This window comes from Schistocerca nitens, chromosome 4 (genome assembly GCF_023898315.1).
Source record: "Schistocerca nitens isolate TAMUIC-IGC-003100 chromosome 4, iqSchNite1.1, whole genome shotgun sequence".
Lineage (NCBI taxonomy): Eukaryota > Metazoa > Arthropoda > Insecta > Orthoptera > Acrididae > Schistocerca > Schistocerca nitens.
In genome coordinates this window covers 660,735,219-660,759,174 of record NC_064617.1, presented here as the reverse complement: position 1 = coordinate 660,759,174, position 23,956 = coordinate 660,735,219, and the positions used below count along the sequence as shown (strand labels likewise).

The 23,956-nt window shown below is 50.1% G+C and overlaps 44 non-coding genes across 44 annotated transcripts; all 44 read left to right on the top strand.

Moving 5' to 3' along the window:
* Positions 1-2,798: 2,798 nt before the first annotated feature.
* On the top strand, positions 2,799-2,871 carry Trnak-uuu (transfer RNA lysine (anticodon UUU)). The gene has a single exon. It is a non-coding gene; the product is annotated as a tRNA-Lys (tRNA).
* Positions 2,872-3,009: 138 nt separating this feature from the next.
* On the top strand, positions 3,010-3,091 carry Trnas-cga (transfer RNA serine (anticodon CGA)). The gene has a single exon. It is a non-coding gene; the product is annotated as a tRNA-Ser (tRNA).
* A 741-nt stretch (positions 3,092-3,832) lies between these two features.
* Trnas-aga (transfer RNA serine (anticodon AGA)) lies at positions 3,833-3,914 on the top strand. The gene has a single exon. It is a non-coding gene; the product is annotated as a tRNA-Ser (tRNA).
* A 345-nt stretch (positions 3,915-4,259) lies between these two features.
* Positions 4,260-4,332, top strand: Trnak-uuu (transfer RNA lysine (anticodon UUU)). The gene has a single exon. It is a non-coding gene; the product is annotated as a tRNA-Lys (tRNA).
* Positions 4,333-4,470: 138 nt separating this feature from the next.
* Trnas-cga (transfer RNA serine (anticodon CGA)) lies at positions 4,471-4,552 on the top strand. The gene has a single exon. It is a non-coding gene; the product is annotated as a tRNA-Ser (tRNA).
* Positions 4,553-5,293: 741 nt separating this feature from the next.
* Trnas-aga (transfer RNA serine (anticodon AGA)) lies at positions 5,294-5,375 on the top strand. The gene has a single exon. It is a non-coding gene; the product is annotated as a tRNA-Ser (tRNA).
* A 345-nt stretch (positions 5,376-5,720) lies between these two features.
* Positions 5,721-5,793, top strand: Trnak-uuu (transfer RNA lysine (anticodon UUU)). Its single transcript has one exon. It is a non-coding gene; the product is annotated as a tRNA-Lys (tRNA).
* A 138-nt stretch (positions 5,794-5,931) lies between these two features.
* Positions 5,932-6,013, top strand: Trnas-cga (transfer RNA serine (anticodon CGA)). The gene has a single exon. It is a non-coding gene; the product is annotated as a tRNA-Ser (tRNA).
* A 740-nt stretch (positions 6,014-6,753) lies between these two features.
* Trnas-aga (transfer RNA serine (anticodon AGA)) lies at positions 6,754-6,835 on the top strand. The gene has a single exon. It is a non-coding gene; the product is annotated as a tRNA-Ser (tRNA).
* Positions 6,836-7,180: 345 nt separating this feature from the next.
* On the top strand, positions 7,181-7,253 carry Trnak-uuu (transfer RNA lysine (anticodon UUU)). The gene has a single exon. It is a non-coding gene; the product is annotated as a tRNA-Lys (tRNA).
* A 138-nt stretch (positions 7,254-7,391) lies between these two features.
* Trnas-cga (transfer RNA serine (anticodon CGA)) lies at positions 7,392-7,473 on the top strand. The gene has a single exon. It is a non-coding gene; the product is annotated as a tRNA-Ser (tRNA).
* A 740-nt stretch (positions 7,474-8,213) lies between these two features.
* Trnas-aga (transfer RNA serine (anticodon AGA)) lies at positions 8,214-8,295 on the top strand. Its single transcript has one exon. It is a non-coding gene; the product is annotated as a tRNA-Ser (tRNA).
* A 345-nt stretch (positions 8,296-8,640) lies between these two features.
* On the top strand, positions 8,641-8,713 carry Trnak-uuu (transfer RNA lysine (anticodon UUU)). Its single transcript has one exon. It is a non-coding gene; the product is annotated as a tRNA-Lys (tRNA).
* Positions 8,714-8,851: 138 nt separating this feature from the next.
* Trnas-cga (transfer RNA serine (anticodon CGA)) lies at positions 8,852-8,933 on the top strand. The gene has a single exon. It is a non-coding gene; the product is annotated as a tRNA-Ser (tRNA).
* Positions 8,934-9,674: 741 nt separating this feature from the next.
* Positions 9,675-9,756, top strand: Trnas-aga (transfer RNA serine (anticodon AGA)). Its single transcript has one exon. It is a non-coding gene; the product is annotated as a tRNA-Ser (tRNA).
* Positions 9,757-10,101: 345 nt separating this feature from the next.
* Positions 10,102-10,174, top strand: Trnak-uuu (transfer RNA lysine (anticodon UUU)). The gene has a single exon. It is a non-coding gene; the product is annotated as a tRNA-Lys (tRNA).
* A 138-nt stretch (positions 10,175-10,312) lies between these two features.
* Trnas-cga (transfer RNA serine (anticodon CGA)) lies at positions 10,313-10,394 on the top strand. Its single transcript has one exon. It is a non-coding gene; the product is annotated as a tRNA-Ser (tRNA).
* Positions 10,395-11,135: 741 nt separating this feature from the next.
* On the top strand, positions 11,136-11,217 carry Trnas-aga (transfer RNA serine (anticodon AGA)). The gene has a single exon. It is a non-coding gene; the product is annotated as a tRNA-Ser (tRNA).
* Positions 11,218-11,562: 345 nt separating this feature from the next.
* Trnak-uuu (transfer RNA lysine (anticodon UUU)) lies at positions 11,563-11,635 on the top strand. Its single transcript has one exon. It is a non-coding gene; the product is annotated as a tRNA-Lys (tRNA).
* Positions 11,636-11,773: 138 nt separating this feature from the next.
* Trnas-cga (transfer RNA serine (anticodon CGA)) lies at positions 11,774-11,855 on the top strand. Its single transcript has one exon. It is a non-coding gene; the product is annotated as a tRNA-Ser (tRNA).
* Positions 11,856-12,596: 741 nt separating this feature from the next.
* Trnas-aga (transfer RNA serine (anticodon AGA)) lies at positions 12,597-12,678 on the top strand. Its single transcript has one exon. It is a non-coding gene; the product is annotated as a tRNA-Ser (tRNA).
* A 345-nt stretch (positions 12,679-13,023) lies between these two features.
* Trnak-uuu (transfer RNA lysine (anticodon UUU)) lies at positions 13,024-13,096 on the top strand. The gene has a single exon. It is a non-coding gene; the product is annotated as a tRNA-Lys (tRNA).
* Positions 13,097-13,234: 138 nt separating this feature from the next.
* Trnas-cga (transfer RNA serine (anticodon CGA)) lies at positions 13,235-13,316 on the top strand. The gene has a single exon. It is a non-coding gene; the product is annotated as a tRNA-Ser (tRNA).
* Positions 13,317-14,056: 740 nt separating this feature from the next.
* Trnas-aga (transfer RNA serine (anticodon AGA)) lies at positions 14,057-14,138 on the top strand. The gene has a single exon. It is a non-coding gene; the product is annotated as a tRNA-Ser (tRNA).
* A 345-nt stretch (positions 14,139-14,483) lies between these two features.
* Positions 14,484-14,556, top strand: Trnak-uuu (transfer RNA lysine (anticodon UUU)). Its single transcript has one exon. It is a non-coding gene; the product is annotated as a tRNA-Lys (tRNA).
* Positions 14,557-14,694: 138 nt separating this feature from the next.
* On the top strand, positions 14,695-14,776 carry Trnas-cga (transfer RNA serine (anticodon CGA)). The gene has a single exon. It is a non-coding gene; the product is annotated as a tRNA-Ser (tRNA).
* A 740-nt stretch (positions 14,777-15,516) lies between these two features.
* Positions 15,517-15,598, top strand: Trnas-aga (transfer RNA serine (anticodon AGA)). The gene has a single exon. It is a non-coding gene; the product is annotated as a tRNA-Ser (tRNA).
* Positions 15,599-15,943: 345 nt separating this feature from the next.
* Positions 15,944-16,016, top strand: Trnak-uuu (transfer RNA lysine (anticodon UUU)). The gene has a single exon. It is a non-coding gene; the product is annotated as a tRNA-Lys (tRNA).
* Positions 16,017-16,154: 138 nt separating this feature from the next.
* On the top strand, positions 16,155-16,236 carry Trnas-cga (transfer RNA serine (anticodon CGA)). The gene has a single exon. It is a non-coding gene; the product is annotated as a tRNA-Ser (tRNA).
* Positions 16,237-16,977: 741 nt separating this feature from the next.
* Trnas-aga (transfer RNA serine (anticodon AGA)) lies at positions 16,978-17,059 on the top strand. Its single transcript has one exon. It is a non-coding gene; the product is annotated as a tRNA-Ser (tRNA).
* A 345-nt stretch (positions 17,060-17,404) lies between these two features.
* On the top strand, positions 17,405-17,477 carry Trnak-uuu (transfer RNA lysine (anticodon UUU)). Its single transcript has one exon. It is a non-coding gene; the product is annotated as a tRNA-Lys (tRNA).
* A 138-nt stretch (positions 17,478-17,615) lies between these two features.
* On the top strand, positions 17,616-17,697 carry Trnas-cga (transfer RNA serine (anticodon CGA)). The gene has a single exon. It is a non-coding gene; the product is annotated as a tRNA-Ser (tRNA).
* Positions 17,698-18,438: 741 nt separating this feature from the next.
* On the top strand, positions 18,439-18,520 carry Trnas-aga (transfer RNA serine (anticodon AGA)). Its single transcript has one exon. It is a non-coding gene; the product is annotated as a tRNA-Ser (tRNA).
* Positions 18,521-18,865: 345 nt separating this feature from the next.
* Trnak-uuu (transfer RNA lysine (anticodon UUU)) lies at positions 18,866-18,938 on the top strand. The gene has a single exon. It is a non-coding gene; the product is annotated as a tRNA-Lys (tRNA).
* A 138-nt stretch (positions 18,939-19,076) lies between these two features.
* On the top strand, positions 19,077-19,158 carry Trnas-cga (transfer RNA serine (anticodon CGA)). Its single transcript has one exon. It is a non-coding gene; the product is annotated as a tRNA-Ser (tRNA).
* Positions 19,159-19,899: 741 nt separating this feature from the next.
* On the top strand, positions 19,900-19,981 carry Trnas-aga (transfer RNA serine (anticodon AGA)). The gene has a single exon. It is a non-coding gene; the product is annotated as a tRNA-Ser (tRNA).
* Positions 19,982-20,326: 345 nt separating this feature from the next.
* On the top strand, positions 20,327-20,399 carry Trnak-uuu (transfer RNA lysine (anticodon UUU)). The gene has a single exon. It is a non-coding gene; the product is annotated as a tRNA-Lys (tRNA).
* A 138-nt stretch (positions 20,400-20,537) lies between these two features.
* Positions 20,538-20,619, top strand: Trnas-cga (transfer RNA serine (anticodon CGA)). Its single transcript has one exon. It is a non-coding gene; the product is annotated as a tRNA-Ser (tRNA).
* A 741-nt stretch (positions 20,620-21,360) lies between these two features.
* Trnas-aga (transfer RNA serine (anticodon AGA)) lies at positions 21,361-21,442 on the top strand. The gene has a single exon. It is a non-coding gene; the product is annotated as a tRNA-Ser (tRNA).
* Positions 21,443-21,787: 345 nt separating this feature from the next.
* On the top strand, positions 21,788-21,860 carry Trnak-uuu (transfer RNA lysine (anticodon UUU)). The gene has a single exon. It is a non-coding gene; the product is annotated as a tRNA-Lys (tRNA).
* Positions 21,861-21,998: 138 nt separating this feature from the next.
* Trnas-cga (transfer RNA serine (anticodon CGA)) lies at positions 21,999-22,080 on the top strand. Its single transcript has one exon. It is a non-coding gene; the product is annotated as a tRNA-Ser (tRNA).
* A 741-nt stretch (positions 22,081-22,821) lies between these two features.
* On the top strand, positions 22,822-22,903 carry Trnas-aga (transfer RNA serine (anticodon AGA)). Its single transcript has one exon. It is a non-coding gene; the product is annotated as a tRNA-Ser (tRNA).
* A 345-nt stretch (positions 22,904-23,248) lies between these two features.
* Trnak-uuu (transfer RNA lysine (anticodon UUU)) lies at positions 23,249-23,321 on the top strand. Its single transcript has one exon. It is a non-coding gene; the product is annotated as a tRNA-Lys (tRNA).
* Positions 23,322-23,459: 138 nt separating this feature from the next.
* Trnas-cga (transfer RNA serine (anticodon CGA)) lies at positions 23,460-23,541 on the top strand. Its single transcript has one exon. It is a non-coding gene; the product is annotated as a tRNA-Ser (tRNA).
* Positions 23,542-23,956: the final 415 nt, after the last annotated feature.

Below are 23,956 nucleotides of genomic sequence, written 5' to 3'. Positions count from 1 at the left end.
ACATAAGATTCTCGGGATCCAGATGACGGCAAATGTACAACAAATGGCAGTGTTAAACTGGCGCGCGGTCTTATATTCTGTTCGAGCGGCGACTCAGGCTGCCGCCAAACGAAATTTGTCTTTGCTGGATAGAGTTTCGGTTGTTAATACCCAGATGTTGGCCAAGGCCTGGTACCTCGCTCAAGTTTTGCCGGTGCCGAAGGAGATCGAACGGGCCATCAAGCATGCTGTTTTTTGGCTGGTCTGGCGAGGCGAAATCTTTAAGGTCGCCTACAATATTTGCACGCTCCCGCCGGACAGGGGCGGCATCGGTCTGGTTGATTTTCCTTCCAAGTGTGCTGCCCTTTTGCTCCACCGAACTAACTGTGTAATAGCCCATGCGGGGCTTGGCCCCACGTCGGTACTCTTCGACCTTTACCGCCCTGCTTCTCTCCGCGCGCCTGTCTCTATCCAGGCTATCCCGTACAAATTGAATTTCGTTCGCCAGTACTTCCTCCACACTAGCTATCTGATAGGTGACGATCGGCGCAGGGGTAACGTCAGCGCGATCGCAGAGGCCCTCCGCGGAATTCCGCCGACTAACAAATGGGAGTTGAGGCTGCCGCAATACGATTGGCGGACGGTGTGGTCCAACATTTCCAGTAAATTGTTAACATCAGATGTTCGGGACACTTGGTATAAAGTTGTGAATCGCACCGTTGCCACGAATGCGAAACTCCACGCAATCAATCTCCTCCCGAGTGGCATCTGTTGGCGGTGCGCGGCTGAGGACACGATCGAACACCGTTTTGTGTGCCCCCAGTTTCACGAGGTATGGGCTGCCACCCGTGAGATGTTGGCGTTGATTAATAGGACTACCCCGAGTGCCATACAACCTTCGTATATCCTGGTTCCCGACTGGCGGCCGTATCCTGCCACCAAGAGAAACGCTACCGTGTGGATCGCCGCGCATGCGGCACATGCGATTTTCTCTCTCCGCCTCATGGATCGCTTGCAGTTTTTGACGTATCTTTGGGACTACTATGGACGGGAGCAACGAAATCCGCAGTGTGTTTCCAATTATGCCCGATTTTTAGATGTCCCTCTACGGACCGCCTTTACTAAATTACATATTTCTCTCCTGCCATGATTATGTACTTCCCATTCCACTGTTTCCTCTGGCGGAATGTGTGGAATGATATATTGTTCTAATTTTCTTGATGTATGACAGTTCATTTGTCTCACCGGCTCGACTTATCTTCCGCCATTTGGGCGGTTGTCCTTAGGATTGCCATATTGGCTCTTCTCTCCTGGATTGACGCTTGTTCCCTATTGCTGACCTTTACTTCATTTTTTGTGACTATTGCAGGACTGTCATTGACTTGTCCCTGAACTGTGAGACGGCGCTCAAAGATAATTTGCGTTGAAACGGTTGCCTCTTGGGCACGGAAATCAAGCTTATCGAGAAGACGAAATATGTTTGTTGCTGCCGGAATTGCGTACACTTCCCCATTCCCGTGCGCCAGACATATTTGGCACGTTTAGTGTGGTTATTTGTTTGTGTTTTTCATTTCTATATTATTTTGAGAGTCTCTATTTTTTGCCTTTCTATGGTAGCGGTGGGCCTCCGCTGCCTACTTGTGGTCATTGTCCTCCTAGAATGGTTTTTTATTTTGTGTTTCGCGTTTTCGTTCTTCCTTCCTCACGTTCTTTCCACACCTTCAGAGGACGTTATTCTTATTTCGCAACATCGTTTTGGACATGTTTCTGCTGGCCACGATGGATCTTTGTTCTCCTAAAGGAACTCCATAAAAAAAAAAAAAAAAAAAAAAAATTTAAATAAAAAAAAAAGCAATACTCTGTTACACAATAATAAAGAGTACAACACACCACTCTTTCCGTTATTCCACGTTTCTCGGGTTGGGACGGTGAGGGAGACACTGTGGCCAGGCCTCGGATTGCGACCCCTGCCCCCTTTGCCTCCACCGCCGCCCTGGCCTGATCTTGCAAGAAGGTATATTTGGTTTAAAAAAAAAATAAAAAAACAAAAGAGTGGTTAAGAAATTAAAAAAAAAAAAAAGAGTGGTTAAAAAAAGAAAAAAGAAAAAAAAAAGAGTGGTTAAGGCGTCTGACTAAAAAAAAAAAAAAAAAAAGAGTGGTTAAGGCGAAAAAAAAAAAAAGAGTCCTACCGACTGCGTCCGTTTTTGTGTCAAGAGGTGAAGAACATCTCCAACGGAACCGTGAAATGAGCGAATACGTGGGAAACACTGCATTCGAGACGCTTGTGAATTTTACAATTGTCCAGTGAAAAAAAAAAAAAAGAATCAAAAAAAATAAATAATCAAAAAAACAAACAAAAAAAAAGAGATATGATGAAAAAAGAAAAAAAAAAGAAAAAAAAAAAGAGTGGTTAAGGCGTCTGACTAGAAATCAGATTCCCTCTGGGAGCGTAGGTTCGAGTCCTACCGACTGCGTTTCTTTTTTGTGTCAAGAGGTGAAGAACATCTCCAACGGAACCGTGAAATGAGCGAATACGTGGGAAACACTGCATTCGAGACGCTTGTGAATTTTACAATTGTCCAGTGAGTGTCGACAAAACACGTAGCTCCTCTGCTGAGACGTACAAAATGCTGCAATTTCACTTTGCATCGTGTGTCAGCTTTCTTCGATAGGCTGTTACGAGGATAGCGTGATGAGTTTTTAGACAGCAGTCAGACGACGTTTAAACAGTATCAGCTCCACGCAACGACTACCCAACAGTAAAGGACATGAGGCAATGTGTCAGTATGCCTAGAGGGAGGGGTGTTAAGGTAATGTGAGCCCGGATAGCTCAGTCGGTAGAGCATTAGGCTTTTAACCTAAGGGTCCAGGGTTCAAGTCCCTGTTCGGGCGGAAATTTTAATACCTTGGTAGCCGCACGTCTCGTAGCGGTGTAAGCACTACGGAAAAGAATGCTGCTACGCCGTTTCCTGGCACTGCAGTGCTTTAAACAGTAGCAGTTGCATGTGTCGGGAGGATCGTCCGCTAGTGGCAGTCGTGGCCGAGTGGTTAAGGCGTCTGACTCGAAATCAGATTCCCTCTGGGAGCGTAGGTTCGAATCCTACCGGCTGCGTGTGATTTTGCGTAAAAACGAGCAGAAATTTTCGCCCACATGTGACATGCGTGGGTGAAAGCGGATCCAAACCAGTGACACCATTCTCAACAAGACGGAAATTTATGTTTAAGAATACTGTTTCGCGACGGCCGCTGTCTGTTGCGGCTCTCGGTTCACCTCGCACGGACGCTAGTACTGCAGAAATCAGTCGCAGGCCCACGAATGCGCCCCCGTCATTTTGTCGCGCCGTCGCCGTGTTCGTGAGTACGCAGATGTGCTTCAAAGTGTTGGACAGAGCGAGCATTCATTTCTTTTTAAGAATCGCAATTCAATTCATTCGAGTGTGGCAAAAGCAGTGGTGCAGCGTTTCCTTTCTTAAGATCTCGCAGCTGCTTGCAAGTATGTCCATCGTTTAAGACGACAGAAAAGTAGCGTCAGCGGTGCGTCAGTGGGAAGTCGGTGAAGTCGCCATTGGAGCCGTAAGCCAGTAATTACGACACGCGAATCACTCAAACACCATGCAGCATGTACCACAATGCTCGGCCGAGGGACCGGGTAGCTCAGTCGGTAGAGCGCTAGACTTTCAACCAAAGGGTCCCGGGTTCAAGCCCCCGTCCAGGCGAAAATTGATACACTGTCGTAACGGCTAATGTGCTGGCAACGGAAGCACTACAGAAACGAGTGAGGCCATGTCGTGTTCTTACGTCAGATTGCTTGAAAAGGAGCAGTTGCACTTGTCGAGAGACGCTTCTGCGACCGGCAGTCGTGGCCGAGTGGTTAAGGCGTCTGACTAGAAATCAGATTCCCTCTGGGAGCGTAGGTTCGAGTCCTACCGACTGCGTTTCTTTTTTGTGTCAAGAGGTGAAGAACATCTCCAACGGAACCGTGAAATGAGCGAATACGTGGGAAACACTGCATTCGAGACGCTTGTGAATTTTACAATTGTCCAGTGAGTGTCGACAAAACACGTAGCTCCTCTGCTGAGACGTACAAAATGCTGCAATTTCACTTTGCATCGTGTGTCAGCTTTCTTCGATAGGCTGTTACGAGGATAGCGTGATGAGTTTTTAGACAGCAGTCAGACGACGTTTAAACAGTATCAGCTCCACGCAACGACTACCCAACAGTAAAGGACATGAGGCAATGTGTCAGTATGCCTAGAGGGAGGGGTGTTAAGGTAATGTGAGCCCGGATAGCTCAGTCGGTAGAGCATTAGGCTTTTAACCTAAGGGTCCAGGGTTCAAGTCCCTGTTCGGGCGGAAATTTTAATACCTTGGTAGCCGCACGTCTCGTAGCGGTGTAAGCACTACGGAAAAGAATGCTGCTACGCCGTTTCCTGGCACTGCAGTGCTTTAAACAGTAGCAGTTGCATGTGTCGGGAGGATCGTCCGCTAGTGGCAGTCGTGGCCGAGTGGTTAAGGCGTCTGACTCGAAATCAGATTCCCTCTGGGAGCGTAGGTTCGAATCCTACCGGCTGCGTGTGATTTTGCGTAAAAACGAGCAGAAATTTTCGCCCACATGTGACATGCGTGGGTGAAAGCGGATCCAAACCAGTGACACCATTCTCAACAAGACGGAAATTTATGTTTAAGAATACTGTTTCGCGACGGCCGCTGTCTGTTGCGGCTCTCGGTTCACCTCGCACGGACGCTAGTACTGCAGAAATCAGTCGCAGGCCCACGAATGCGCCCCCGTCATTTTGTCGCGCCGTCGCCGTGTTCGTGAGTACGCAGATGTGCTTCAAAGTGTTGGACAGAGCGAGCATTCATTTCTTTTTAAGAATCGCAATTCAATTCATTCGAGTGTGGCAAAAGCAGTGGTGCAGCGTTTCCTTTCTTAAGATCTCGCAGCTGCTTGCAAGTATGTCCATCGTTTAAGACGACAGAAAAGTAGCGTCAGCGGTGCGTCAGTGGGAAGTCGGTGAAGTCGCCATTGGAGCCGTAAGCCAGTAATTACGACACGCGAATCACTCAAACACCATGCAGCATGTACCACAATGCTCGGCCGAGGGACCGGGTAGCTCAGTCGGTAGAGCGCTAGACTTTCAACCAAAGGGTCCCGGGTTCAAGCCCCCGTCCAGGCGAAAATTGATACACTGTCGTAACGGCTAATGTGCTGGCAACGGAAGCACTACAGAAACGAGTGAGGCCATGTCGTGTTCTTACGTCAGATTGCTTGAAAAGGAGCAGTTGCACTTGTCGAGAGACGCTTCTGCGACCGGCAGTCGTGGCCGAGTGGTTAAGGCGTCTGACTAGAAATCAGATTCCCTCTGGGAGCGTAGGTTCGAGTCCTACCGACTGCGTTTCTTTTTTGTGTCAAGAGGTGAAGAACATCTCCAACGGAACCGTGAAATGAGCGAATACGTGGGAAACACTGCATTCGAGACGCTTGTGAATTTTACAATTGTCCAGTGAGTGTCGACAAAACACGTAGCTCCTCTGCTGAGACGTACAAAATGCTGCAATTTCACTTTGCATCGTGTGTCAGCTTTCTTCGATAGGCTGTTACGAGGATAGCGTGATGAGTTTTTAGACAGCAGTCAGACGACGTTTAAACAGTATCAGCTCCACGCAACGACTACCCAACAGTAAAGGACATGAGGCAATGTGTCAGTATGCCTAGAGGGAGGGGTGTTAAGGTAATGTGAGCCCGGATAGCTCAGTCGGTAGAGCATTAGGCTTTTAACCTAAGGGTCCAGGGTTCAAGTCCCTGTTCGGGCGGAAATTTTAATACCTTGGTAGCCGCACGTCTCGTAGCGGTGTAAGCACTACGGAAAAGAATGCTGCTACGCCGTTTCCTGGCACTGCAGTGCTTTAAACAGTAGCAGTTGCATGTGTCGGGAGGATCGTCCGCTAGTGGCAGTCGTGGCCGAGTGGTTAAGGCGTCTGACTCGAAATCAGATTCCCTCTGGGAGCGTAGGTTCGAATCCTACCGGCTGCGTGTGATTTTGCGTAAAAACGAGCAGAAATTTTCGCCCACATGTGACATGCGTGGGTGAAAGCGGATCCAAACCAGTGACACCATTCTCAACAAGACGGAAATTTATGTTTAAGAATACTGTTTCGCGACGGCCGCTGTCTGTTGCGGCTCTCGGTTCACCTCGCACGGACGCTAGTACTGCAGAAATCAGTCGCAGGCCCACGAATGCGCCCCCGTCATTTTGTCGCGCCGTCGCCGTGTTCGTGAGTACGCAGATGTGCTTCAAAGTGTTGGACAGAGCGAGCATTCATTTCTTTTTAAGAATCGCAATTCAATTCATTCGAGTGTGGCAAAAGCAGTGGTGCAGCGTTTCCTTTCTTAAGATCTCGCAGCTGCTTGCAAGTATGTCCATCGTTTAAGACGACAGAAAAGTAGCGTCAGCGGTGCGTCAGTGGGAAGTCGGTGAAGTCGCCATTGGAGCCGTAAGCCAGTAATTACGACACGCGAATCACTCAAACACCATGCAGCATGTACCACAATGCTCGGCCGAGGGACCGGGTAGCTCAGTCGGTAGAGCGCTAGACTTTCAACAAAGGGTCCCGGGTTCAAGCCCCCGTCCAGGCGAAAATTGATACACTGTCGTAACGGCTAATGTGCTGGCAACGGAAGCACTACAGAAACGAGTGAGGCCATGTCGTGTTCTTACGTCAGATTGCTTGAAAAGGAGCAGTTGCACTTGTCGAGAGACGCTTCTGCGACCGGCAGTCGTGGCCGAGTGGTTAAGGCGTCTGACTAGAAATCAGATTCCCTCTGGGAGCGTAGGTTCGAGTCCTACCGACTGCGTTTCTTTTTTGTGTCAAGAGGTGAAGAACATCTCCAACGGAACCGTGAAATGAGCGAATACGTGGGAAACACTGCATTCGAGACGCTTGTGAATTTTACAATTGTCCAGTGAGTGTCGACAAAACACGTAGCTCCTCTGCTGAGACGTACAAAATGCTGCAATTTCACTTTGCATCGTGTGTCAGCTTTCTTCGATAGGCTGTTACGAGGATAGCGTGATGAGTTTTTAGACAGCAGTCAGACGACGTTTAAACAGTATCAGCTCCACGCAACGACTACCCAACAGTAAAGGACATGAGGCAATGTGTCAATATGCCTAGAGGGAGGGGTGTTAAGGTAATGTGAGCCCGGATAGCTCAGTCGGTAGAGCATTAGGCTTTTAACCTAAGGGTCCAGGGTTCAAGTCCCTGTTCGGGCGGAAATTTTAATACCTTGGTAGCCGCACGTCTCGTAGCGGTGTAAGCACTACGGAAAAGAATGCTGCTACGCCGTTTCCTGGCACTGCAGTGCTTTAAACAGTAGCAGTTGCATGTGTCGGGAGGATCGTCCGCTAGTGGCAGTCGTGGCCGAGTGGTTAAGGCGTCTGACTCGAAATCAGATTCCCTCTGGGAGCGTAGGTTCGAATCCTACCGGCTGCGTGTGATTTTGCGTAAAAACGAGCAGAAATTTTCGCCCACATGTGACATGCGTGGGTGAAAGCGGATCCAAACCAGTGACACCATTCTCAACAAGACGGAAATTTATGTTTAAGAATACTGTTTCGCGACGGCCGCTGTCTGTTGCGGCTCTCGGTTCACCTCGCACGGACGCTAGTACTGCAGAAATCAGTCGCAGGCCCACGAATGCGCCCCCGTCATTTTGTCGCGCCGTCGCCGTGTTCGTGAGTACGCAGATGTGCTTCAAAGTGTTGGACAGAGCGAGCATTCATTTCTTTTTAAGAATCGCAATTCAATTCATTCGAGTGTGGCAAAAGCAGTGGTGCAGCGTTTCCTTTCTTAAGATCTCGCAGCTGCTTGCAAGTATGTCCATCGTTTAAGACGACAGAAAAGTAGCGTCAGCGGTGCGTCAGTGGGAAGTCGGTGAAGTCGCCATTGGAGCCGTAAGCCAGTAATTACGACACGCGAATCACTCAAACACCATGCAGCATGTACCACAATGCTCGGCCGAGGGACCGGTAGCTCAGTCGGTAGAGCGCTAGACTTTCAACCAAAGGGTCCCGGGTTCAAGCCCCCGTCCAGGCGAAAATTGATACACTGTCGTAACGGCTAATGTGCTGGCAACGGAAGCACTACAGAAACGAGTGAGGCCATGTCGTGTTCTTACGTCAGATTGCTTGAAAAGGAGCAGTTGCACTTGTCGAGAGACGCTTCTGCGACCGGCAGTCGTGGCCGAGTGGTTAAGGCGTCTGACTAGAAATCAGATTCCCTCTGGGAGCGTAGGTTCGAGTCCTACCGACTGCGTTTCTTTTTTGTGTCAAGAGGTGAAGAACATCTCCAACGGAACCGTGAAATGAGCGAATACGTGGGAAACACTGCATTCGAGACGCTTGTGAATTTTACAATTGTCCAGTGAGTGTCGACAAAACACGTAGCTCCTCTGCTGAGACGTACAAAATGCTGCAATTTCACTTTGCATCGTGTGTCAGCTTTCTTCGATAGGCTGTTACGAGGATAGCGTGATGAGTTTTTAGACAGCAGTCAGACGACGTTTAAACAGTATCAGCTCCACGCAACGACTACCCAACAGTAAAGGACATGAGGCAATGTGTCAATATGCCTAGAGGGAGGGGTGTTAAGGTAATGTGAGCCCGGATAGCTAAGTCGGTAGAGCATTAGGCTTTTAACCTAAGGGTCCAGGGTTCAAGTCCCTGTTCGGGCGGAAATTTTAATACCTTGGTAGCCGCACGTCTCGTAGCGGTGTAAGCACTACGGAAAAGAATGCTGCTACGCCGTTTCCTGGCACTGCAGTGCTTTAAACAGTAGCAGTTGCATGTGTCGGGAGGATCGTCCGCTAGTGGCAGTCGTGGCCGAGTGGTTAAGGCGTCTGACTCGAAATCAGATTCCCTCTGGGAGCGTAGGTTCGAATCCTACCGGCTGCGTGTGATTTTGCGTAAAAACGAGCAGAAATTTTCGCCCACATGTGACATGCGTGGGTGAAAGCGGATCCAAACCAGTGACACCATTCTCAACAAGACGGAAATTTATGTTTAAGAATACTGTTTCGCGACGGCCGCTGTCTGTTGCGGCTCTCGGTTCACCTCGCACGGACGCTAGTACTGCAGAAATCAGTCGCAGGCCCACGAATGCGCCCCCGTCATTTTGTCGCGCCGTCGCCGTGTTCGTGAGTACGCAGATGTGCTTCAAAGTGTTGGACAGAGCGAGCATTCATTTCTTTTTAAGAATCGCAATTCAATTCATTCGAGTGTGGCAAAAGCAGTGGTGCAGCGTTTCCTTTCTTAAGATCTCGCAGCTGCTTGCAAGTATGTCCATCGTTTAAGACGACAGAAAAGTAGCGTCAGCGGTGCGTCAGTGGGAAGTCGGTGAAGTCGCCATTGGAGCCGTAAGCCAGTAATTACGACACGCGAATCACTCAAACACCATGCAGCATGTACCACAATGCTCGGCCGAGGGACCGGGTAGCTCAGTCGGTAGAGCGCTAGACTTTCAACCAAAGGGTCCCGGGTTCAAGCCCCCGTCCAGGCGAAAATTGATACACTGTCGTAACGGCTAATGTGCTGGCAACGGAAGCACTACAGAAACGAGTGAGGCCATGTCGTGTTCTTACGTCAGATTGCTTGAAAAGGAGCAGTTGCACTTGTCGAGAGACGCTTCTGCGACCGGCAGTCGTGGCCGAGTGGTTAAGGCGTCTGACTAGAAATCAGATTCCCTCTGGGAGCGTAGGTTCGAGTTCTACCGACTGCGTTTCTTTTTTGTGTCAAGAGGTGAAGAACATCTCCAACGGAACCGTGAAATGAGCGAATACGTGGGAAACACTGCATTCGAGACGCTTGTGAATTTTACAATTGTCCAGTGAGTGTCGACAAAACACGTAGCTCCTCTGCTGAGACGTACAAAATGCTGCAATTTCACTTTGCATCGTGTGTCAGCTTTCTTCGATAGGCTGTTACGAGGATAGCGTGATGAGTTTTTAGACAGCAGTCAGACGACGTTTAAACAGTATCAGCTCCACGCAACGACTACCCAACAGTAAAGGACATGAGGCAATGTGTCAGTATGCCTAGAGGGAGGGGTGTTAAGGTAATGTGAGCCCGGATAGCTCAGTCGGTAGAGCATTAGGCTTTTAACCTAAGGGTCCAGGGTTCAAGTCCCTGTTCGGGCGGAAATTTTAATACCTTGGTAGCCGCACGTCTCGTAGCGGTGTAAGCACTACGGAAAAGAATGCTGCTACGCCGTTTCCTGGCACTGCAGTGCTTTAAACAGTAGCAGTTGCATGTGTCGGGAGGATCGTCCGCTAGTGGCAGTCGTGGCCGAGTGGTTAAGGCGTCTGACTCGAAATCAGATTCCCTCTGGGAGCGTAGGTTCGAATCCTACCGGCTGCGTGTGATTTTGCGTAAAAACGAGCAGAAATTTTCGCCCACATGTGACATGCGTGGGTGAAAGCGGATCCAAACCAGTGACACCATTCTCAACAAGACGGAAATTTATGTTTAAGAATACTGTTTCGCGACGGCCGCTGTCTGTTGCGGCTCTCGGTTCACCTCGCACGGACGCTAGTACTGCAGAAATCAGTCGCAGGCCCACGAATGCGCCCCCGTCATTTTGTCGCGCCGTCGCCGTGTTCGTGAGTACGCAGATGTGCTTCAAAGTGTTGGACAGAGCGAGCATTCATTTCTTTTTAAGAATCGCAATTCAATTCATTCGAGTGTGGCAAAAGCAGTGGTGCAGCGTTTCCTTTCTTAAGATCTCGCAGCTGCTTGCAAGTATGTCCATCGTTTAAGACGACAGAAAAGTAGCGTCAGCGGTGCGTCAGTGGGAAGTCGGTGAAGTCGCCATTGGAGCCGTAAGCCAGTAATTACGACACGCGAATCACTCAAACACCATGCAGCATGTACCACAATGCTCGGCCGAGGGACCGGGTAGCTCAGTCGGTAGAGCGCTAGACTTTCAACCAAAGGGTCCCGGGTTCAAGCCCCCGTCCAGGCGAAAATTGATACACTGTCGTAACGGATAATGTGCTGGCAACGGAAGCACTACAGAAACGAGTGAGGCCATGTCGTGTTCTTACGTCAGATTGCTTGAAAAGGAGCAGTTGCACTTGTCGAGAGACGCTTCTGCGACCGGCAGTCGTGGCCGAGTGGTTAAGGCGTCTGACTAGAAATCAGATTCCCTCTGGGAGCGTAGGTTCGAGTCCTACCGACTGCGTTTCTTTTTTGTGTCAAGAGGTGAAGAACATCTCCAACGGAACCGTGAAATGAGCGAATACGTGGGAAACACTGCATTCGAGACGCTTGTGAATTTTACAATTGTCCAGTGAGTGTCGACAAAACACGTAGCTCCTCTGCTGAGACGTACAAAATGCTGCAATTTCACTTTGCATCGTGTGTCAGCTTTCTTCGATAGGCTGTTACGAGGATAGCGTGATGAGTTTTTAGACAGCAGTCAGACGACGTTTAAACAGTATCAGCTCCACGCAACGACTACCCAACAGTAAAGGACATGAGGCAATGTGTCAGTATGCCTAGAGGGAGGGGTGTTAAGGTAATGTGAGCCCGGATAGCTCAGTCGGTAGAGCATTAGGCTTTTAACCTAAGGGTCCAGGGTTCAAGTCCCTGTTCGGGCGGAAATTTTAATACCTTGGTAGCCGCACGTCTCGTAGCGGTGTAAGCACTACGGAAAAGAATGCTGCTACGCCGTTTCCTGGCACTGCAGTGCTTTAAACAGTAGCAGTTGCATGTGTCGGGAGGATCGTCCGCTAGTGGCAGTCGTGGCCGAGTGGTTAAGGCGTCTGACTCGAAATCAGATTCCCTCTGGGAGCGTAGGTTCGAATCCTACCGGCTGCGTGTGATTTTGCGTAAAAACGAGCAGAAATTTTCGCCCACATGTGACATGCGTGGGTGAAAGCGGATCCAAACCAGTGACACCATTCTCAACAAGACGGAAATTTATGTTTAAGAATACTGTTTCGCGACGGCCGCTGTCTGTTGCGGCTCTCGGTTCACCTCGCACGGACGCTAGTACTGCAGAAATCAGTCGCAGGCCCACGAATGCGCCCCCGTCATTTTGTCGCGCCGTCGCCGTGTTCGTGAGTACGCAGATGTGCTTCAAAGTGTTGGACAGAGCGAGCATTCATTTCTTTTTAAGAATCGCAATTCAATTCATTCGAGTGTGGCAAAAGCAGTGGTGCAGCGTTTCCTTTCTTAAGATCTCGCAGCTGCTTGCAAGTATGTCCATCGTTTAAGACGACAGAAAAGTAGCGTCAGCGGTGCGTCAGTGGGAAGTCGGTGAAGTCGCCATTGGAGCCGTAAGCCAGTAATTACGACACGCGAATCACTCAAACACCATGCAGCATGTACCACAATGCTCGGCCGAGGGACCGGGTAGCTCAGTCGGTAGAGCGCTAGACTTTCAACCAAAGGGTCCCGGGTTCAAGCCCCCGTCCAGGCGAAAATTGATACACTGTCGTAACGGCTAATGTGCTGGCAACGGAAGCACTACAGAAACGAGTGAGGCCATGTCGTGTTCTTACGTCAGATTGCTTGAAAAGGAGCAGTTGCACTTGTCGAGAGACGCTTCTGCGACCGGCAGTCGTGGCCGAGTGGTTAAGGCGTCTGACTAGAAATCAGATTCCCTCTGGGAGCGTAGGTTCGAGTCCTACCGACTGCGTTTCTTTTTTGTGTCAAGAGGTGAAGAACATCTCCAACGGAACCGTGAAATGAGCGAATACGTGGGAAACACTGCATTCGAGACGCTTGTGAATTTTACAATTGTCCAGTGAGTGTCGACAAAACACGTAGCTCCTCTGCTGAGACGTACAAAATGCTGCAATTTCACTTTGCATCGTGTGTCAGCTTTCTTCGATAGGCTGTTACGAGGATAGCGTGATGAGTTTTTAGACAGCAGTCAGACGACGTTTAAACAGTATCAGCTCCACGCAACGACTACCCAACAGTAAAGGACATGAGGCAATGTGTCAGTATGCCTAGAGGGAGGGGTGTTAAGGTAATGTGAGCCCGGATAGCTCAGTCGGTAGAGCATTAGGCTTTTAACCTAAGGGTCCAGGGTTCAAGTCCCTGTTCGGGCGGAAATTTTAATACCTTGGTAGCCGCACGTCTCGTAGCGGTGTAAGCACTACGGAAAAGAATGCTGCTACGCCGTTTCCTGGCACTGCAGTGCTTTAAACAGTAGCAGTTGCATGTGTCGGGAGGATCGTCCGCTAGTGGCAGTCGTGGCCGAGTGGTTAAGGCGTCTGACTCGAAATCAGATTCCCTCTGGGAGCGTAGGTTCGAATCCTACCGGCTGCGTGTGATTTTGCGTAAAAACGAGCAGAAATTTTCGCCCACATGTGACATGCGTGGGTGAAAGCGGATCCAAACCAGTGACACCATTCTCAACAAGACGGAAATTTATGTTTAAGAATACTGTTTCGCGACGGCCGCTGTCTGTTGCGGCTCTCGGTTCACCTCGCACGGACGCTAGTACTGCAGAAATCAGTCGCAGGCCCACGAATGCGCCCCCGTCATTTTGTCGCGCCGTCGCCGTGTTCGTGAGTACGCAGATGTGCTTCAAAGTGTTGGACAGAGCGAGCATTCATTTCTTTTTAAGAATCGCAATTCAATTCATTCGAGTGTGGCAAAAGCAGTGGTGCAGCGTTTCCTTTCTTAAGATCTCGCAGCTGCTTGCAAGTATGTCCATCGTTTAAGACGACAGAAAAGTAGCGTCAGCGGTGCGTCAGTGGGAAGTCGGTGAAGTCGCCATTGGAGCCGTAAGCCAGTAATTACGACACGCGAATCACTCAAACACCATGCAGCATGTACCACAATGCTCGGCCGAGGGACCGGGTAGCTCAGTCGGTAGAGCGCTAGACTTTCAACAAAGGGTCCCGGGTTCAAGCCCCCGTCCAGGCGAAAATTGATACACTGTCGTAACGGCTAATGTGCTGGCAACGGAAGCACTACAGAAACGAGTGAGGCCATGTCGTGTTCTTACGTCAGATTGCTTGAAAAGGAGCAGTTGCACTTGTCGAGAGACGCTTCTGCGACCGGCAGTCGTGGCCGAGTGGTTAAGGCGTCTGACTAGAAATCAGATTCCCTCTGGGAGCGTAGGTTCGAGTCCTACCGACTGCGTTTCTTTTTTGTGTCAAGAGGTGAAGAACATCTCCAACGGAACCGTGAAATGAGCGAATACGTGGGAAACACTGCATTCGAGACGCTTGTGAATTTTACAATTGTCCAGTGAGTGTCGACAAAACACGTAGCTCCTCTGCTGAGACGTACAAAATGCTGCAATTTCACTTTGCATCGTGTGTCAGCTTTCTTCGATAGGCTGTTACGAGGATAGCGTGATGAGTTTTTAGACAGCAGTCAGACGACGTTTAAACAGTATCAGCTCCACGCAACGACTACCCAACAGTAAAGGACATGAGGCAATGTGTCAATATGCCTAGAGGGAGGGGTGTTAAGGTAATGTGAGCCCGGATAGCTCAGTCGGTAGAGCATTAGGCTTTTAACCTAAGGGTCCAGGGTTCAAGTCCCTGTTCGGGCGGAAATTTTAATACCTTGGTAGCCGCACGTCTCGTAGCGGTGTAAGCACTACGGAAAAGAATGCTGCTACGCCGTTTCCTGGCACTGCAGTGCTTTAAACAGTAGCAGTTGCATGTGTCGGGAGGATCGTCCGCTAGTGGCAGTCGTGGCCGAGTGGTTAAGGCGTCTGACTCGAAATCAGATTCCCTCTGGGAGCGTAGGTTCGAATCCTACCGGCTGCGTGTGATTTTGCGTAAAAACGAGCAGAAATTTTCGCCCACATGTGACATGCGTGGGTGAAAGCGGATCCAAACCAGTGACACCATTCTCAACAAGACGGAAATTTATGTTTAAGAATACTGTTTCGCGACGGCCGCTGTCTGTTGCGGCTCTCGGTTCACCTCGCACGGACGCTAGTACTGCAGAAATCAGTCGCAGGCCCACGAATGCGCCCCCGTCATTTTGTCGCGCCGTCGCCGTGTTCGTGAGTACGCAGATGTGCTTCAAAGTGTTGGACAGAGCGAGCATTCATTTCTTTTTAAGAATCGCAATTCAATTCATTCGAGTGTGGCAAAAGCAGTGGTGCAGCGTTTCCTTTCTTAAGATCTCGCAGCTGCTTGCAAGTATGTCCATCGTTTAAGACGACAGAAAAGTAGCGTCAGCGGTGCGTCAGTGGGAAGTCGGTGAAGTCGCCATTGGAGCCGTAAGCCAGTAATTACGACACGCGAATCACTCAAACACCATGCAGCATGTACCACAATGCTCGGCCGAGGGACCGGTAGCTCAGTCGGTAGAGCGCTAGACTTTCAACCAAAGGGTCCCGGGTTCAAGCCCCCGTCCAGGCGAAAATTGATACACTGTCGTAACGGCTAATGTGCTGGCAACGGAAGCACTACAGAAACGAGTGAGGCCATGTCGTGTTCTTACGTCAGATTGCTTGAAAAGGAGCAGTTGCACTTGTCGAGAGACGCTTCTGCGACCGGCAGTCGTGGCCGAGTGGTTAAGGCGTCTGACTAGAAATCAGATTCCCTCTGGGAGCGTAGGTTCGAGTCCTACCGACTGCGTTTCTTTTTTGTGTCAAGAGGTGAAGAACATCTCCAACGGAACCGTGAAATGAGCGAATACGTGGGAAACACTGCATTCGAGACGCTTGTGAATTTTACAATTGTCCAGTGAGTGTCGACAAAACACGTAGCTCCTCTGCTGAGACGTACAAAATGCTGCAATTTCACTTTGCATCGTGTGTCAGCTTTCTTCGATAGGCTGTTACGAGGATAGCGTGATGAGTTTTTAGACAGCAGTCAGACGACGTTTAAACAGTATCAGCTCCACGCAACGACTACCCAACAGTAAAGGACATGAGGCAATGTGTCAATATGCCTAGAGGGAGGGGTGTTAAGGTAATGTGAGCCCGGATAGCTAAGTCGGTAGAGCATTAGGCTTTTAACCTAAGGGTCCAGGGTTCAAGTCCCTGTTCGGGCGGAAATTTTAATACCTTGGTAGCCGCACGTCTCGTAGCGGTGTAAGCACTACGGAAAAGAATGCTGCTACGCCGTTTCCTGGCACTGCAGTGCTTTAAACAGTAGCAGTTGCATGTGTCGGGAGGATCGTCCGCTAGTGGCAGTCGTGGCCGAGTGGTTAAGGCGTCTGACTCGAAATCAGATTCCCTCTGGGAGCGTAGGTTCGAATCCTACCGGCTGCGTGTGATTTTGCGTAAAAACGAGCAGAAATTTTCGCCCACATGTGACATGCGTGGGTGAAAGCGGATCCAAACCAGTGACACCATTCTCAACAAGACGGAAATTTATGTTTAAGAATACTGTTTCGCGACGGCCGCTGTCTGTTGCGGCTCTCGGTTCACCTCGCACGGACGCTAGTACTGCAGAAATCAGTCGCAGGCCCACGAATGCGCCCCCGTCATTTTGTCGCGCCGTCGCCGTGTTCGTGAGTACGCAGATGTGCTTCAAAGTGTTGGACAGAGCGAGCATTCATTTCTTTTTAAGAATCGCAATTCAATTCATTCGAGTGTGGCAAAAGCAGTGGTGCAGCGTTTCCTTTCTTAAGATCTCGCAGCTGCTTGCAAGTATGTCCATCGTTTAAGACGACAGAAAAGTAGCGTCAGCGGTGCGTCAGTGGGAAGTCGGTGAAGTCGCCATTGGAGCCGTAAGCCAGTAATTACGACACGCGAATCACTCAAACACCATGCAGCATGTACCACAATGCTCGGCCGAGGGACCGGGTAGCTCAGTCGGTAGAGCGCTAGACTTTCAACCAAAGGGTCCCGGGTTCAAGCCCCCGTCCAGGCGAAAATTGATACACTGTCGTAACGGCTAATGTGCTGGCAACGGAAGCACTACAGAAACGAGTGAGGCCATGTCGTGTTCTTACGTCAGATTGCTTGAAAAGGAGCAGTTGCACTTGTCGAGAGACGCTTCTGCGACCGGCAGTCGTGGCCGAGTGGTTAAGGCGTCTGACTAGAAATCAGATTCCCTCTGGGAGCGTAGGTTCGAGTTCTACCGACTGCGTTTCTTTTTTGTGTCAAGAGGTGAAGAACATCTCCAACGGAACCGTGAAATGAGCGAATACGTGGGAAACACTGCATTCGAGACGCTTGTGAATTTTACAATTGTCCAGTGAGTGTCGACAAAACACGTAGCTCCTCTGCTGAGACGTACAAAATGCTGCAATTTCACTTTGCATCGTGTGTCAGCTTTCTTCGATAGGCTGTTACGAGGATAGCGTGATGAGTTTTTAGACAGCAGTCAGACGACGTTTAAACAGTATCAGCTCCACGCAACGACTACCCAACAGTAAAGGACATGAGGCAATGTGTCAGTATGCCTAGAGGGAGGGGTGTTAAGGTAATGTGAGCCCGGATAGCTCAGTCGGTAGAGCATTAGGCTTTTAACCTAAGGGTCCAGGGTTCAAGTCCCTGTTCGGGCGGAAATTTTAATACCTTGGTAGCCGCACGTCTCGTAGCGGTGTAAGCACTACGGAAAAGAATGCTGCTACGCCGTTTCCTGGCACTGCAGTGCTTTAAACAGTAGCAGTTGCATGTGTCGGGAGGATCGTCCGCTAGTGGCAGTCGTGGCCGAGTGGTTAAGGCGTCTGACTCGAAATCAGATTCCCTCTGGGAGCGTAGGTTCGAATCCTACCGGCTGCGTGTGATTTTGCGTAAAAACGAGCAGAAATTTTCGCCCACATGTGACATGCGTGGGTGAAAGCGGATCCAAACCAGTGACACCATTCTCAACAAGACGGAAATTTATGTTTAAGAATACTGTTTCGCGACGGCCGCTGTCTGTTGCGGCTCTCGGTTCACCTCGCACGGACGCTAGTACTGCAGAAATCAGTCGCAGGCCCACGAATGCGCCCCCGTCATTTTGTCGCGCCGTCGCCGTGTTCGTGAGTACGCAGATGTGCTTCAAAGTGTTGGACAGAGCGAGCATTCATTTCTTTTTAAGAATCGCAATTCAATTCATTCGAGTGTGGCAAAAGCAGTGGTGCAGCGTTTCCTTTCTTAAGATCTCGCAGCTGCTTGCAAGTATGTCCATCGTTTAAGACGACAGAAAAGTAGCGTCAGCGGTGCGTCAGTGGGAAGTCGGTGAAGTCGCCATTGGAGCCGTAAGCCAGTAATTACGACACGCGAATCACTCAAACACCATGCAGCATGTACCACAATGCTCGGCCGAGGGACCGGGTAGCTCAGTCGGTAGAGCGCTAGACTTTCAACCAAAGGGTCCCGGGTTCAAGCCCCCGTCCAGGCGAAAATTGATACACTGTCGTAACGGATAATGTGCTGGCAACGGAAGCACTACAGAAACGAGTGAGGCCATGTCGTGTTCTTACGTCAGATTGCTTGAAAAGGAGCAGTTGCACTTGTCGAGAGACGCTTCTGCGACCGGCAGTCGTGGCCGAGTGGTTAAGGCGTCTGACTAGAAATCAGATTCCCTCTGGGAGCGTAGGTTCGAGTCCTACCGACTGCGTTTCTTTTTTGTGTCAAGAGGTGAAGAACATCTCCAACGGAACCGTGAAATGAGCGAATACGTGGGAAACACTGCATTCGAGACGCTTGTGAATTTTACAATTGTCCAGTGAGTGTCGACAAAACACGTAGCTCCTCTGCTGAGACGTACAAAATGCTGCAATTTCACTTTGCATCGTGTGTCAGCTTTCTTCGATAGGCTGTTACGAGGATAGCGTGATGAGTTTTTAGACAGCAGTCAGACGACGTTTAAACAGTATCAGCTCCACGCAACGACTACCCAACAGTAAAGGACATGAGGCAATGTGTCAGTATGCCTAGAGGGAGGGGTGTTAAGGTAATGTGAGCCCGGATAGCTCAGTCGGTAGAGCATTAGGCTTTTAACCTAAGGGTCCAGGGTTCAAGTCCCTGTTCGGGCGGAAATTTTAATACCTTGGTAGCCGCACGTCTCGTAGCGGTGTAAGCACTACGGAAAAGAATGCTGCTACGCCGTTTCCTGGCACTGCAGTGCTTTAAACAGTAGCAGTTGCATGTGTCGGGAGGATCGTCCGCTAGTGGCAGTCGTGGCCGAGTGGTTAAGGCGTCTGACTCGAAATCAGATTCCCTCTGGGAGCGTAGGTTCGAATCCTACCGGCTGCGTGTGATTTTGCGTAAAAACGAGCAGAAATTTTCGCCCACATGTGACATGCGTGGGTGAAAGCGGATCCAAACCAGTGACACCATTCTCAACAAGACGGAAATTTATGTTTAAGAATACTGTTTCGCGACGGCCGCTGTCTGTTGCGGCTCTCGGTTCACCTCGCACGGACGCTAGTACTGCAGAAATCAGTCGCAGGCCCACGAATGCGCCCCCGTCATTTTGTCGCGCCGTCGCCGTGTTCGTGAGTACGCAGATGTGCTTCAAAGTGTTGGACAGAGCGAGCATTCATTTCTTTTTAAGAATCGCAATTCAATTCATTCGAGTGTGGCAAAAGCAGTGGTGCAGCGTTTCCTTTCTTAAGATCTCGCAGCTGCTTGCAAGTATGTCCATCGTTTAAGACGACAGAAAAGTAGCGTCAGCGGTGCGTCAGTGGGAAGTCGGTGAAGTCGCCATTGGAGCCGTAAGCCAGTAATTACGACACGCGAATCACTCAAACACCATGCAGCATGTACCACAATGCTCGGCCGAGGGACCGGGTAGCTCAGTCGGTAGAGCGCTAGACTTTCAACCAAAGGGTCCCGGGTTCAAGCCCCCGTCCAGGCGAAAATTGATACACTGTCGTAACGGCTAATGTGCTGGCAACGGAAGCACTACAGAAACGAGTGAGGCCATGTCGTGTTCTTACGTCAGATTGCTTGAAAAGGAGCAGTTGCACTTGTCGAGAGACGCTTCTGCGACCGGCAGTCGTGGCCGAGTGGTTAAGGCGTCTGACTAGAAATCAGATTCCCTCTGGGAGCGTAGGTTCGAGTTCTACCGACTGCGTTTCTTTTTTGTGTCAAGAGGTGAAGAACATCTCCAACGGAACCGTGAAATGAGCGAATACGTGGGAAACACTGCATTCGAGACGCTTGTGAATTTTACAATTGTCCAGTGAGTGTCGACAAAACACGTAGCTCCTCTGCTGAGACGTACAAAATGCTGCAATTTCACTTTGCATCGTGTGTCAGCTTTCTTCGATAGGCTGTTACGAGGATAGCGTGATGAGTTTTTAGACAGCAGTCAGACGACGTTTAAACAGTATCAGCTCCACGCAACGACTACCCAACAGTAAAGGACATGAGGCAATGTGTCAGTATGCCTAGAGGGAGGGGTGTTAAGGTAATGTGAGCCCGGATAGCTCAGTCGGTAGAGCATTAGGCTTTTAACCTAAGGGTCCAGGGTTCAAGTCCCTGTTCGGGCGGAAATTTTAATACCTTGGTAGCCGCACGTCTCGTAGCGGTGTAAGCACTACGGAAAAGAATGCTGCTACGCCGTTTCCTGGCACTGCAGTGCTTTAAACAGTAGCAGTTGCATGTGTCGGGAGGATCGTCCGCTAGTGGCAGTCGTGGCCGAGTGGTTAAGGCGTCTGACTCGAAATCAGATTCCCTCTGGGAGCGTAGGTTCGAATCCTACCGGCTGCGTGTGATTTTGCGTAAAAACGAGCAGAAATTTTCGCCCACATGTGACATGCGTGGGTGAAAGCGGATCCAAACCAGTGACACCATTCTCAACAAGACGGAAATTTATGTTTAAGAATACTGTTTCGCGACGGCCGCTGTCTGTTGCGGCTCTCGGTTCACCTCGCACGGACGCTAGTACTGCAGAAATCAGTCGCAGGCCCACGAATGCGCCCCCGTCATTTTGTCGCGCCGTCGCCGTGTTCGTGAGTACGCAGATGTGCTTCAAAGTGTTGGACAGAGCGAGCATTCATTTCTTTTTAAGAATCGCAATTCAATTCATTCGAGTGTGGCAAAAGCAGTGGTGCAGCGTTTCCTTTCTTAAGATCTCGCAGCTGCTTGCAAGTATGTCCATCGTTTAAGACGACAGAAAAGTAGCGTCAGCGGTGCGTCAGTGGGAAGTCGGTGAAGTCGCCATTGGAGCCGTAAGCCAGTAATTACGACACGCGAATCACTCAAACACCATGCAGCATGTACCACAATGCTCGGCCGAGGGACCGGGTAGCTCAGTCGGTAGAGCGCTAGACTTTCAACCAAAGGGTCCCGGGTTCAAGCCCCCGTCCAGGCGAAAATTGATACACTGTCGTAACGGCTAATGTGCTGGCAACGGAAGCACTACAGAAACGAGTGAGGCCATGTCGTGTTCTTACGTCAGATTGCTTGAAAAGGAGCAGTTGCACTTGTCGAGAGACGCTTCTGCGACCGGCAGTCGTGGCCGAGTGGTTAAGGCGTCTGACTAGAAATCAGATTCCCTCTGGGAGCGTAGGTTCGAGTCCTACCGACTGCGTTTCTTTTTTGTGTCAAGAGGTGAAGAACATCTCCAACGGAACCGTGAAATGAGCGAATACGTGGGAAACACTGCATTCGAGACGCTTGTGAATTTTACAATTGTCCAGTGAGTGTCGACAAAACACGTAGCTCCTCTGCTGAGACGTACAAAATGCTGCAATTTCACTTTGCATCGTGTGTCAGCTTTCTTCGATAGGCTGTTACGAGGATAGCGTGATGAGTTTTTAGACAGCAGTCAGAGGACGTTTAAACAGTATCAGCTCCACGCAACGACTACCCAACAGTAAAGGACATGAGGCAATGTGTCAGTATGCCTAGAGGGAGGGGTGTTAAGGTAATGTGAGCCCGGATAGCTCAGTCGGTAGAGCATTAGGCTTTTAACCTAAGGGTCCAGGGTTCAAGTCCCTGTTCGGGCGGAAATTTTAATACCTTGGTAGCCGCACGTCTCGTAGCGGTGTAAGCACTACGGAAAAGAATGCTGCTACGCCGTTTCCTGGCACTGCAGTGCTTTAAACAGTAGCAGTTGCATGTGTCGGGAGGATCGTCCGCTAGTGGCAGTCGTGGCCGAGTGGTTAAGGCGTCTGACTCGAAATCAGATTCCCTCTGGGAGCGTAGGTTCGAATCCTACCGGCTGCGTGTGATTTTGCGTAAAAACGAGCAGAAATTTTCGCCCACATGTGACATGCGTGGGTGAAAGCGGATCCAAACCAGTGACACCATTCTCAACAAGACGGAAATTTATGTTTAAGAATACTGTTTCGCGACGGCCGCTGTCTGTTGCGGCTCTCGGTTCACCTCGCACGGACGCTAGTACTGCAGAAATCAGTCGCAGGCCCACGAATGCGCCCCCGTCATTTTGTCGCGCCGTCGCCGTGTTCGTGAGTACGCAGATGTGCTTCAAAGTGTTGGACAGAGCGAGCATTCATTTCTTTTTAAGAATCGCAATTCAATTCATTCGAGTGTGGCAAAAGCAGTGGTGCAGCGTTTCCTTTCTTAAGATCTCGCAGCTGCTTGCAAGTATGTCCATCGTTTAAGACGACAGAAAAGTAGCGTCAGCGGTGCGTCAGTGGGAAGTCGGTGAAGTCGCCATTGGAGCCGTAAGCCAGTAATTACGACACGCGAATCACTCAAACACCATGCAGCATGTACCACAATGCTCGGCCGAGGGACCGGGTAGCTCAGTCGGTAGAGCGCTAGACTTTCAACCAAAGGGTCCCGGGTTCAAGCCCCCGTCCAGGCGAAAATTGATACACTGTCGTAACGGCTAATGTGCTGGCAACGGAAGCACTACAGAAACGAGTGAGGCCATGTCGTGTTCTTACGTCAGATTGCTTGAAAAGGAGCAGTTGCACTTGTCGAGAGACGCTTCTGCGACCGGCAGTCGTGGCCGAGTGGTTAAGGCGTCTGACTAGAAATCAGATTCCCTCTGGGAGCGTAGGTTCGAGTTCTACCGACTGCGTTTCTTTTTTGTGTCAAGAGGTGAAGAACATCTCCAACGGAACCGTGAAATGAGCGAATACGTGGGAAACACTGCATTCGAGACGCTTGTGAATTTTACAATTGTCCAGTGAGTGTCGACAAAACACGTAGCTCCTCTGCTGAGACGTACAAAATGCTGCAATTTCACTTTGCATCGTGTGTCAGCTTTCTTCGATAGGCTGTTACGAGGATAGCGTGATGAGTTTTTAGACAGCAGTCAGACGACGTTTAAACAGTATCAGCTCCACGCAACGACTACCCAACAGTAAAGGACATGAGGCAATGTGTCAGTATGCCTAGAGGGAGGGGTGTTAAGGTAATGTGAGCCCGGATAGCTCAGTCGGTAGAGCATTAGGCTTTTAACCTAAGGGTCCAGGGTTCAAGTCCCTGTTCGGGCGGAAATTTTAATACCTTGGTAGCCGCACGTCTCGTAGCGGTGTAAGCACTACGGAAAAGAATGCTGCTACGCCGTTTCCTGGCACTGCAGTGCTTTAAACAGTAGCAGTTGCATGTGTCGGGAGGATCGTCCGCTAGTGGCAGTCGTGGCCGAGTGGTTAAGGCGTCTGACTCGAAATCAGATTCCCTCTGGGAGCGTAGGTTCGAATCCTACCGGCTGCGTGTGATTTTGCGTAAAAACGAGCAGAAATTTTCGCCCACATGTGACATGCGTGGGTGAAAGCGGATCCAAACCAGTGACACCATTCTCAACAAGACGGAAATTTATGTTTAAGAATACTGTTTCGCGACGGCCGCTGTCTGTTGCGGCTCTCGGTTCACCTCGCACGGACGCTAGTACTGCAGAAATCAGTCGCAGGCCCACGAATGCGCCCCCGTCATTTTGTCGCGCCGTCGCCGTGTTCGTGAGTACGCAGATGTGCTTCAAAGTGTTGGACAGAGCGAGCATTCATTTCTTTTTAAGAATCGCAATTCAATTCATTCGAGTGTGGCAAAAGCAGTGGTGCAGCGTTTCCTTTCTTAAGATCTCGCAGCTGCTTGCAAGTATGTCCATCGTTTAAGACGACAGAAAAGTAGC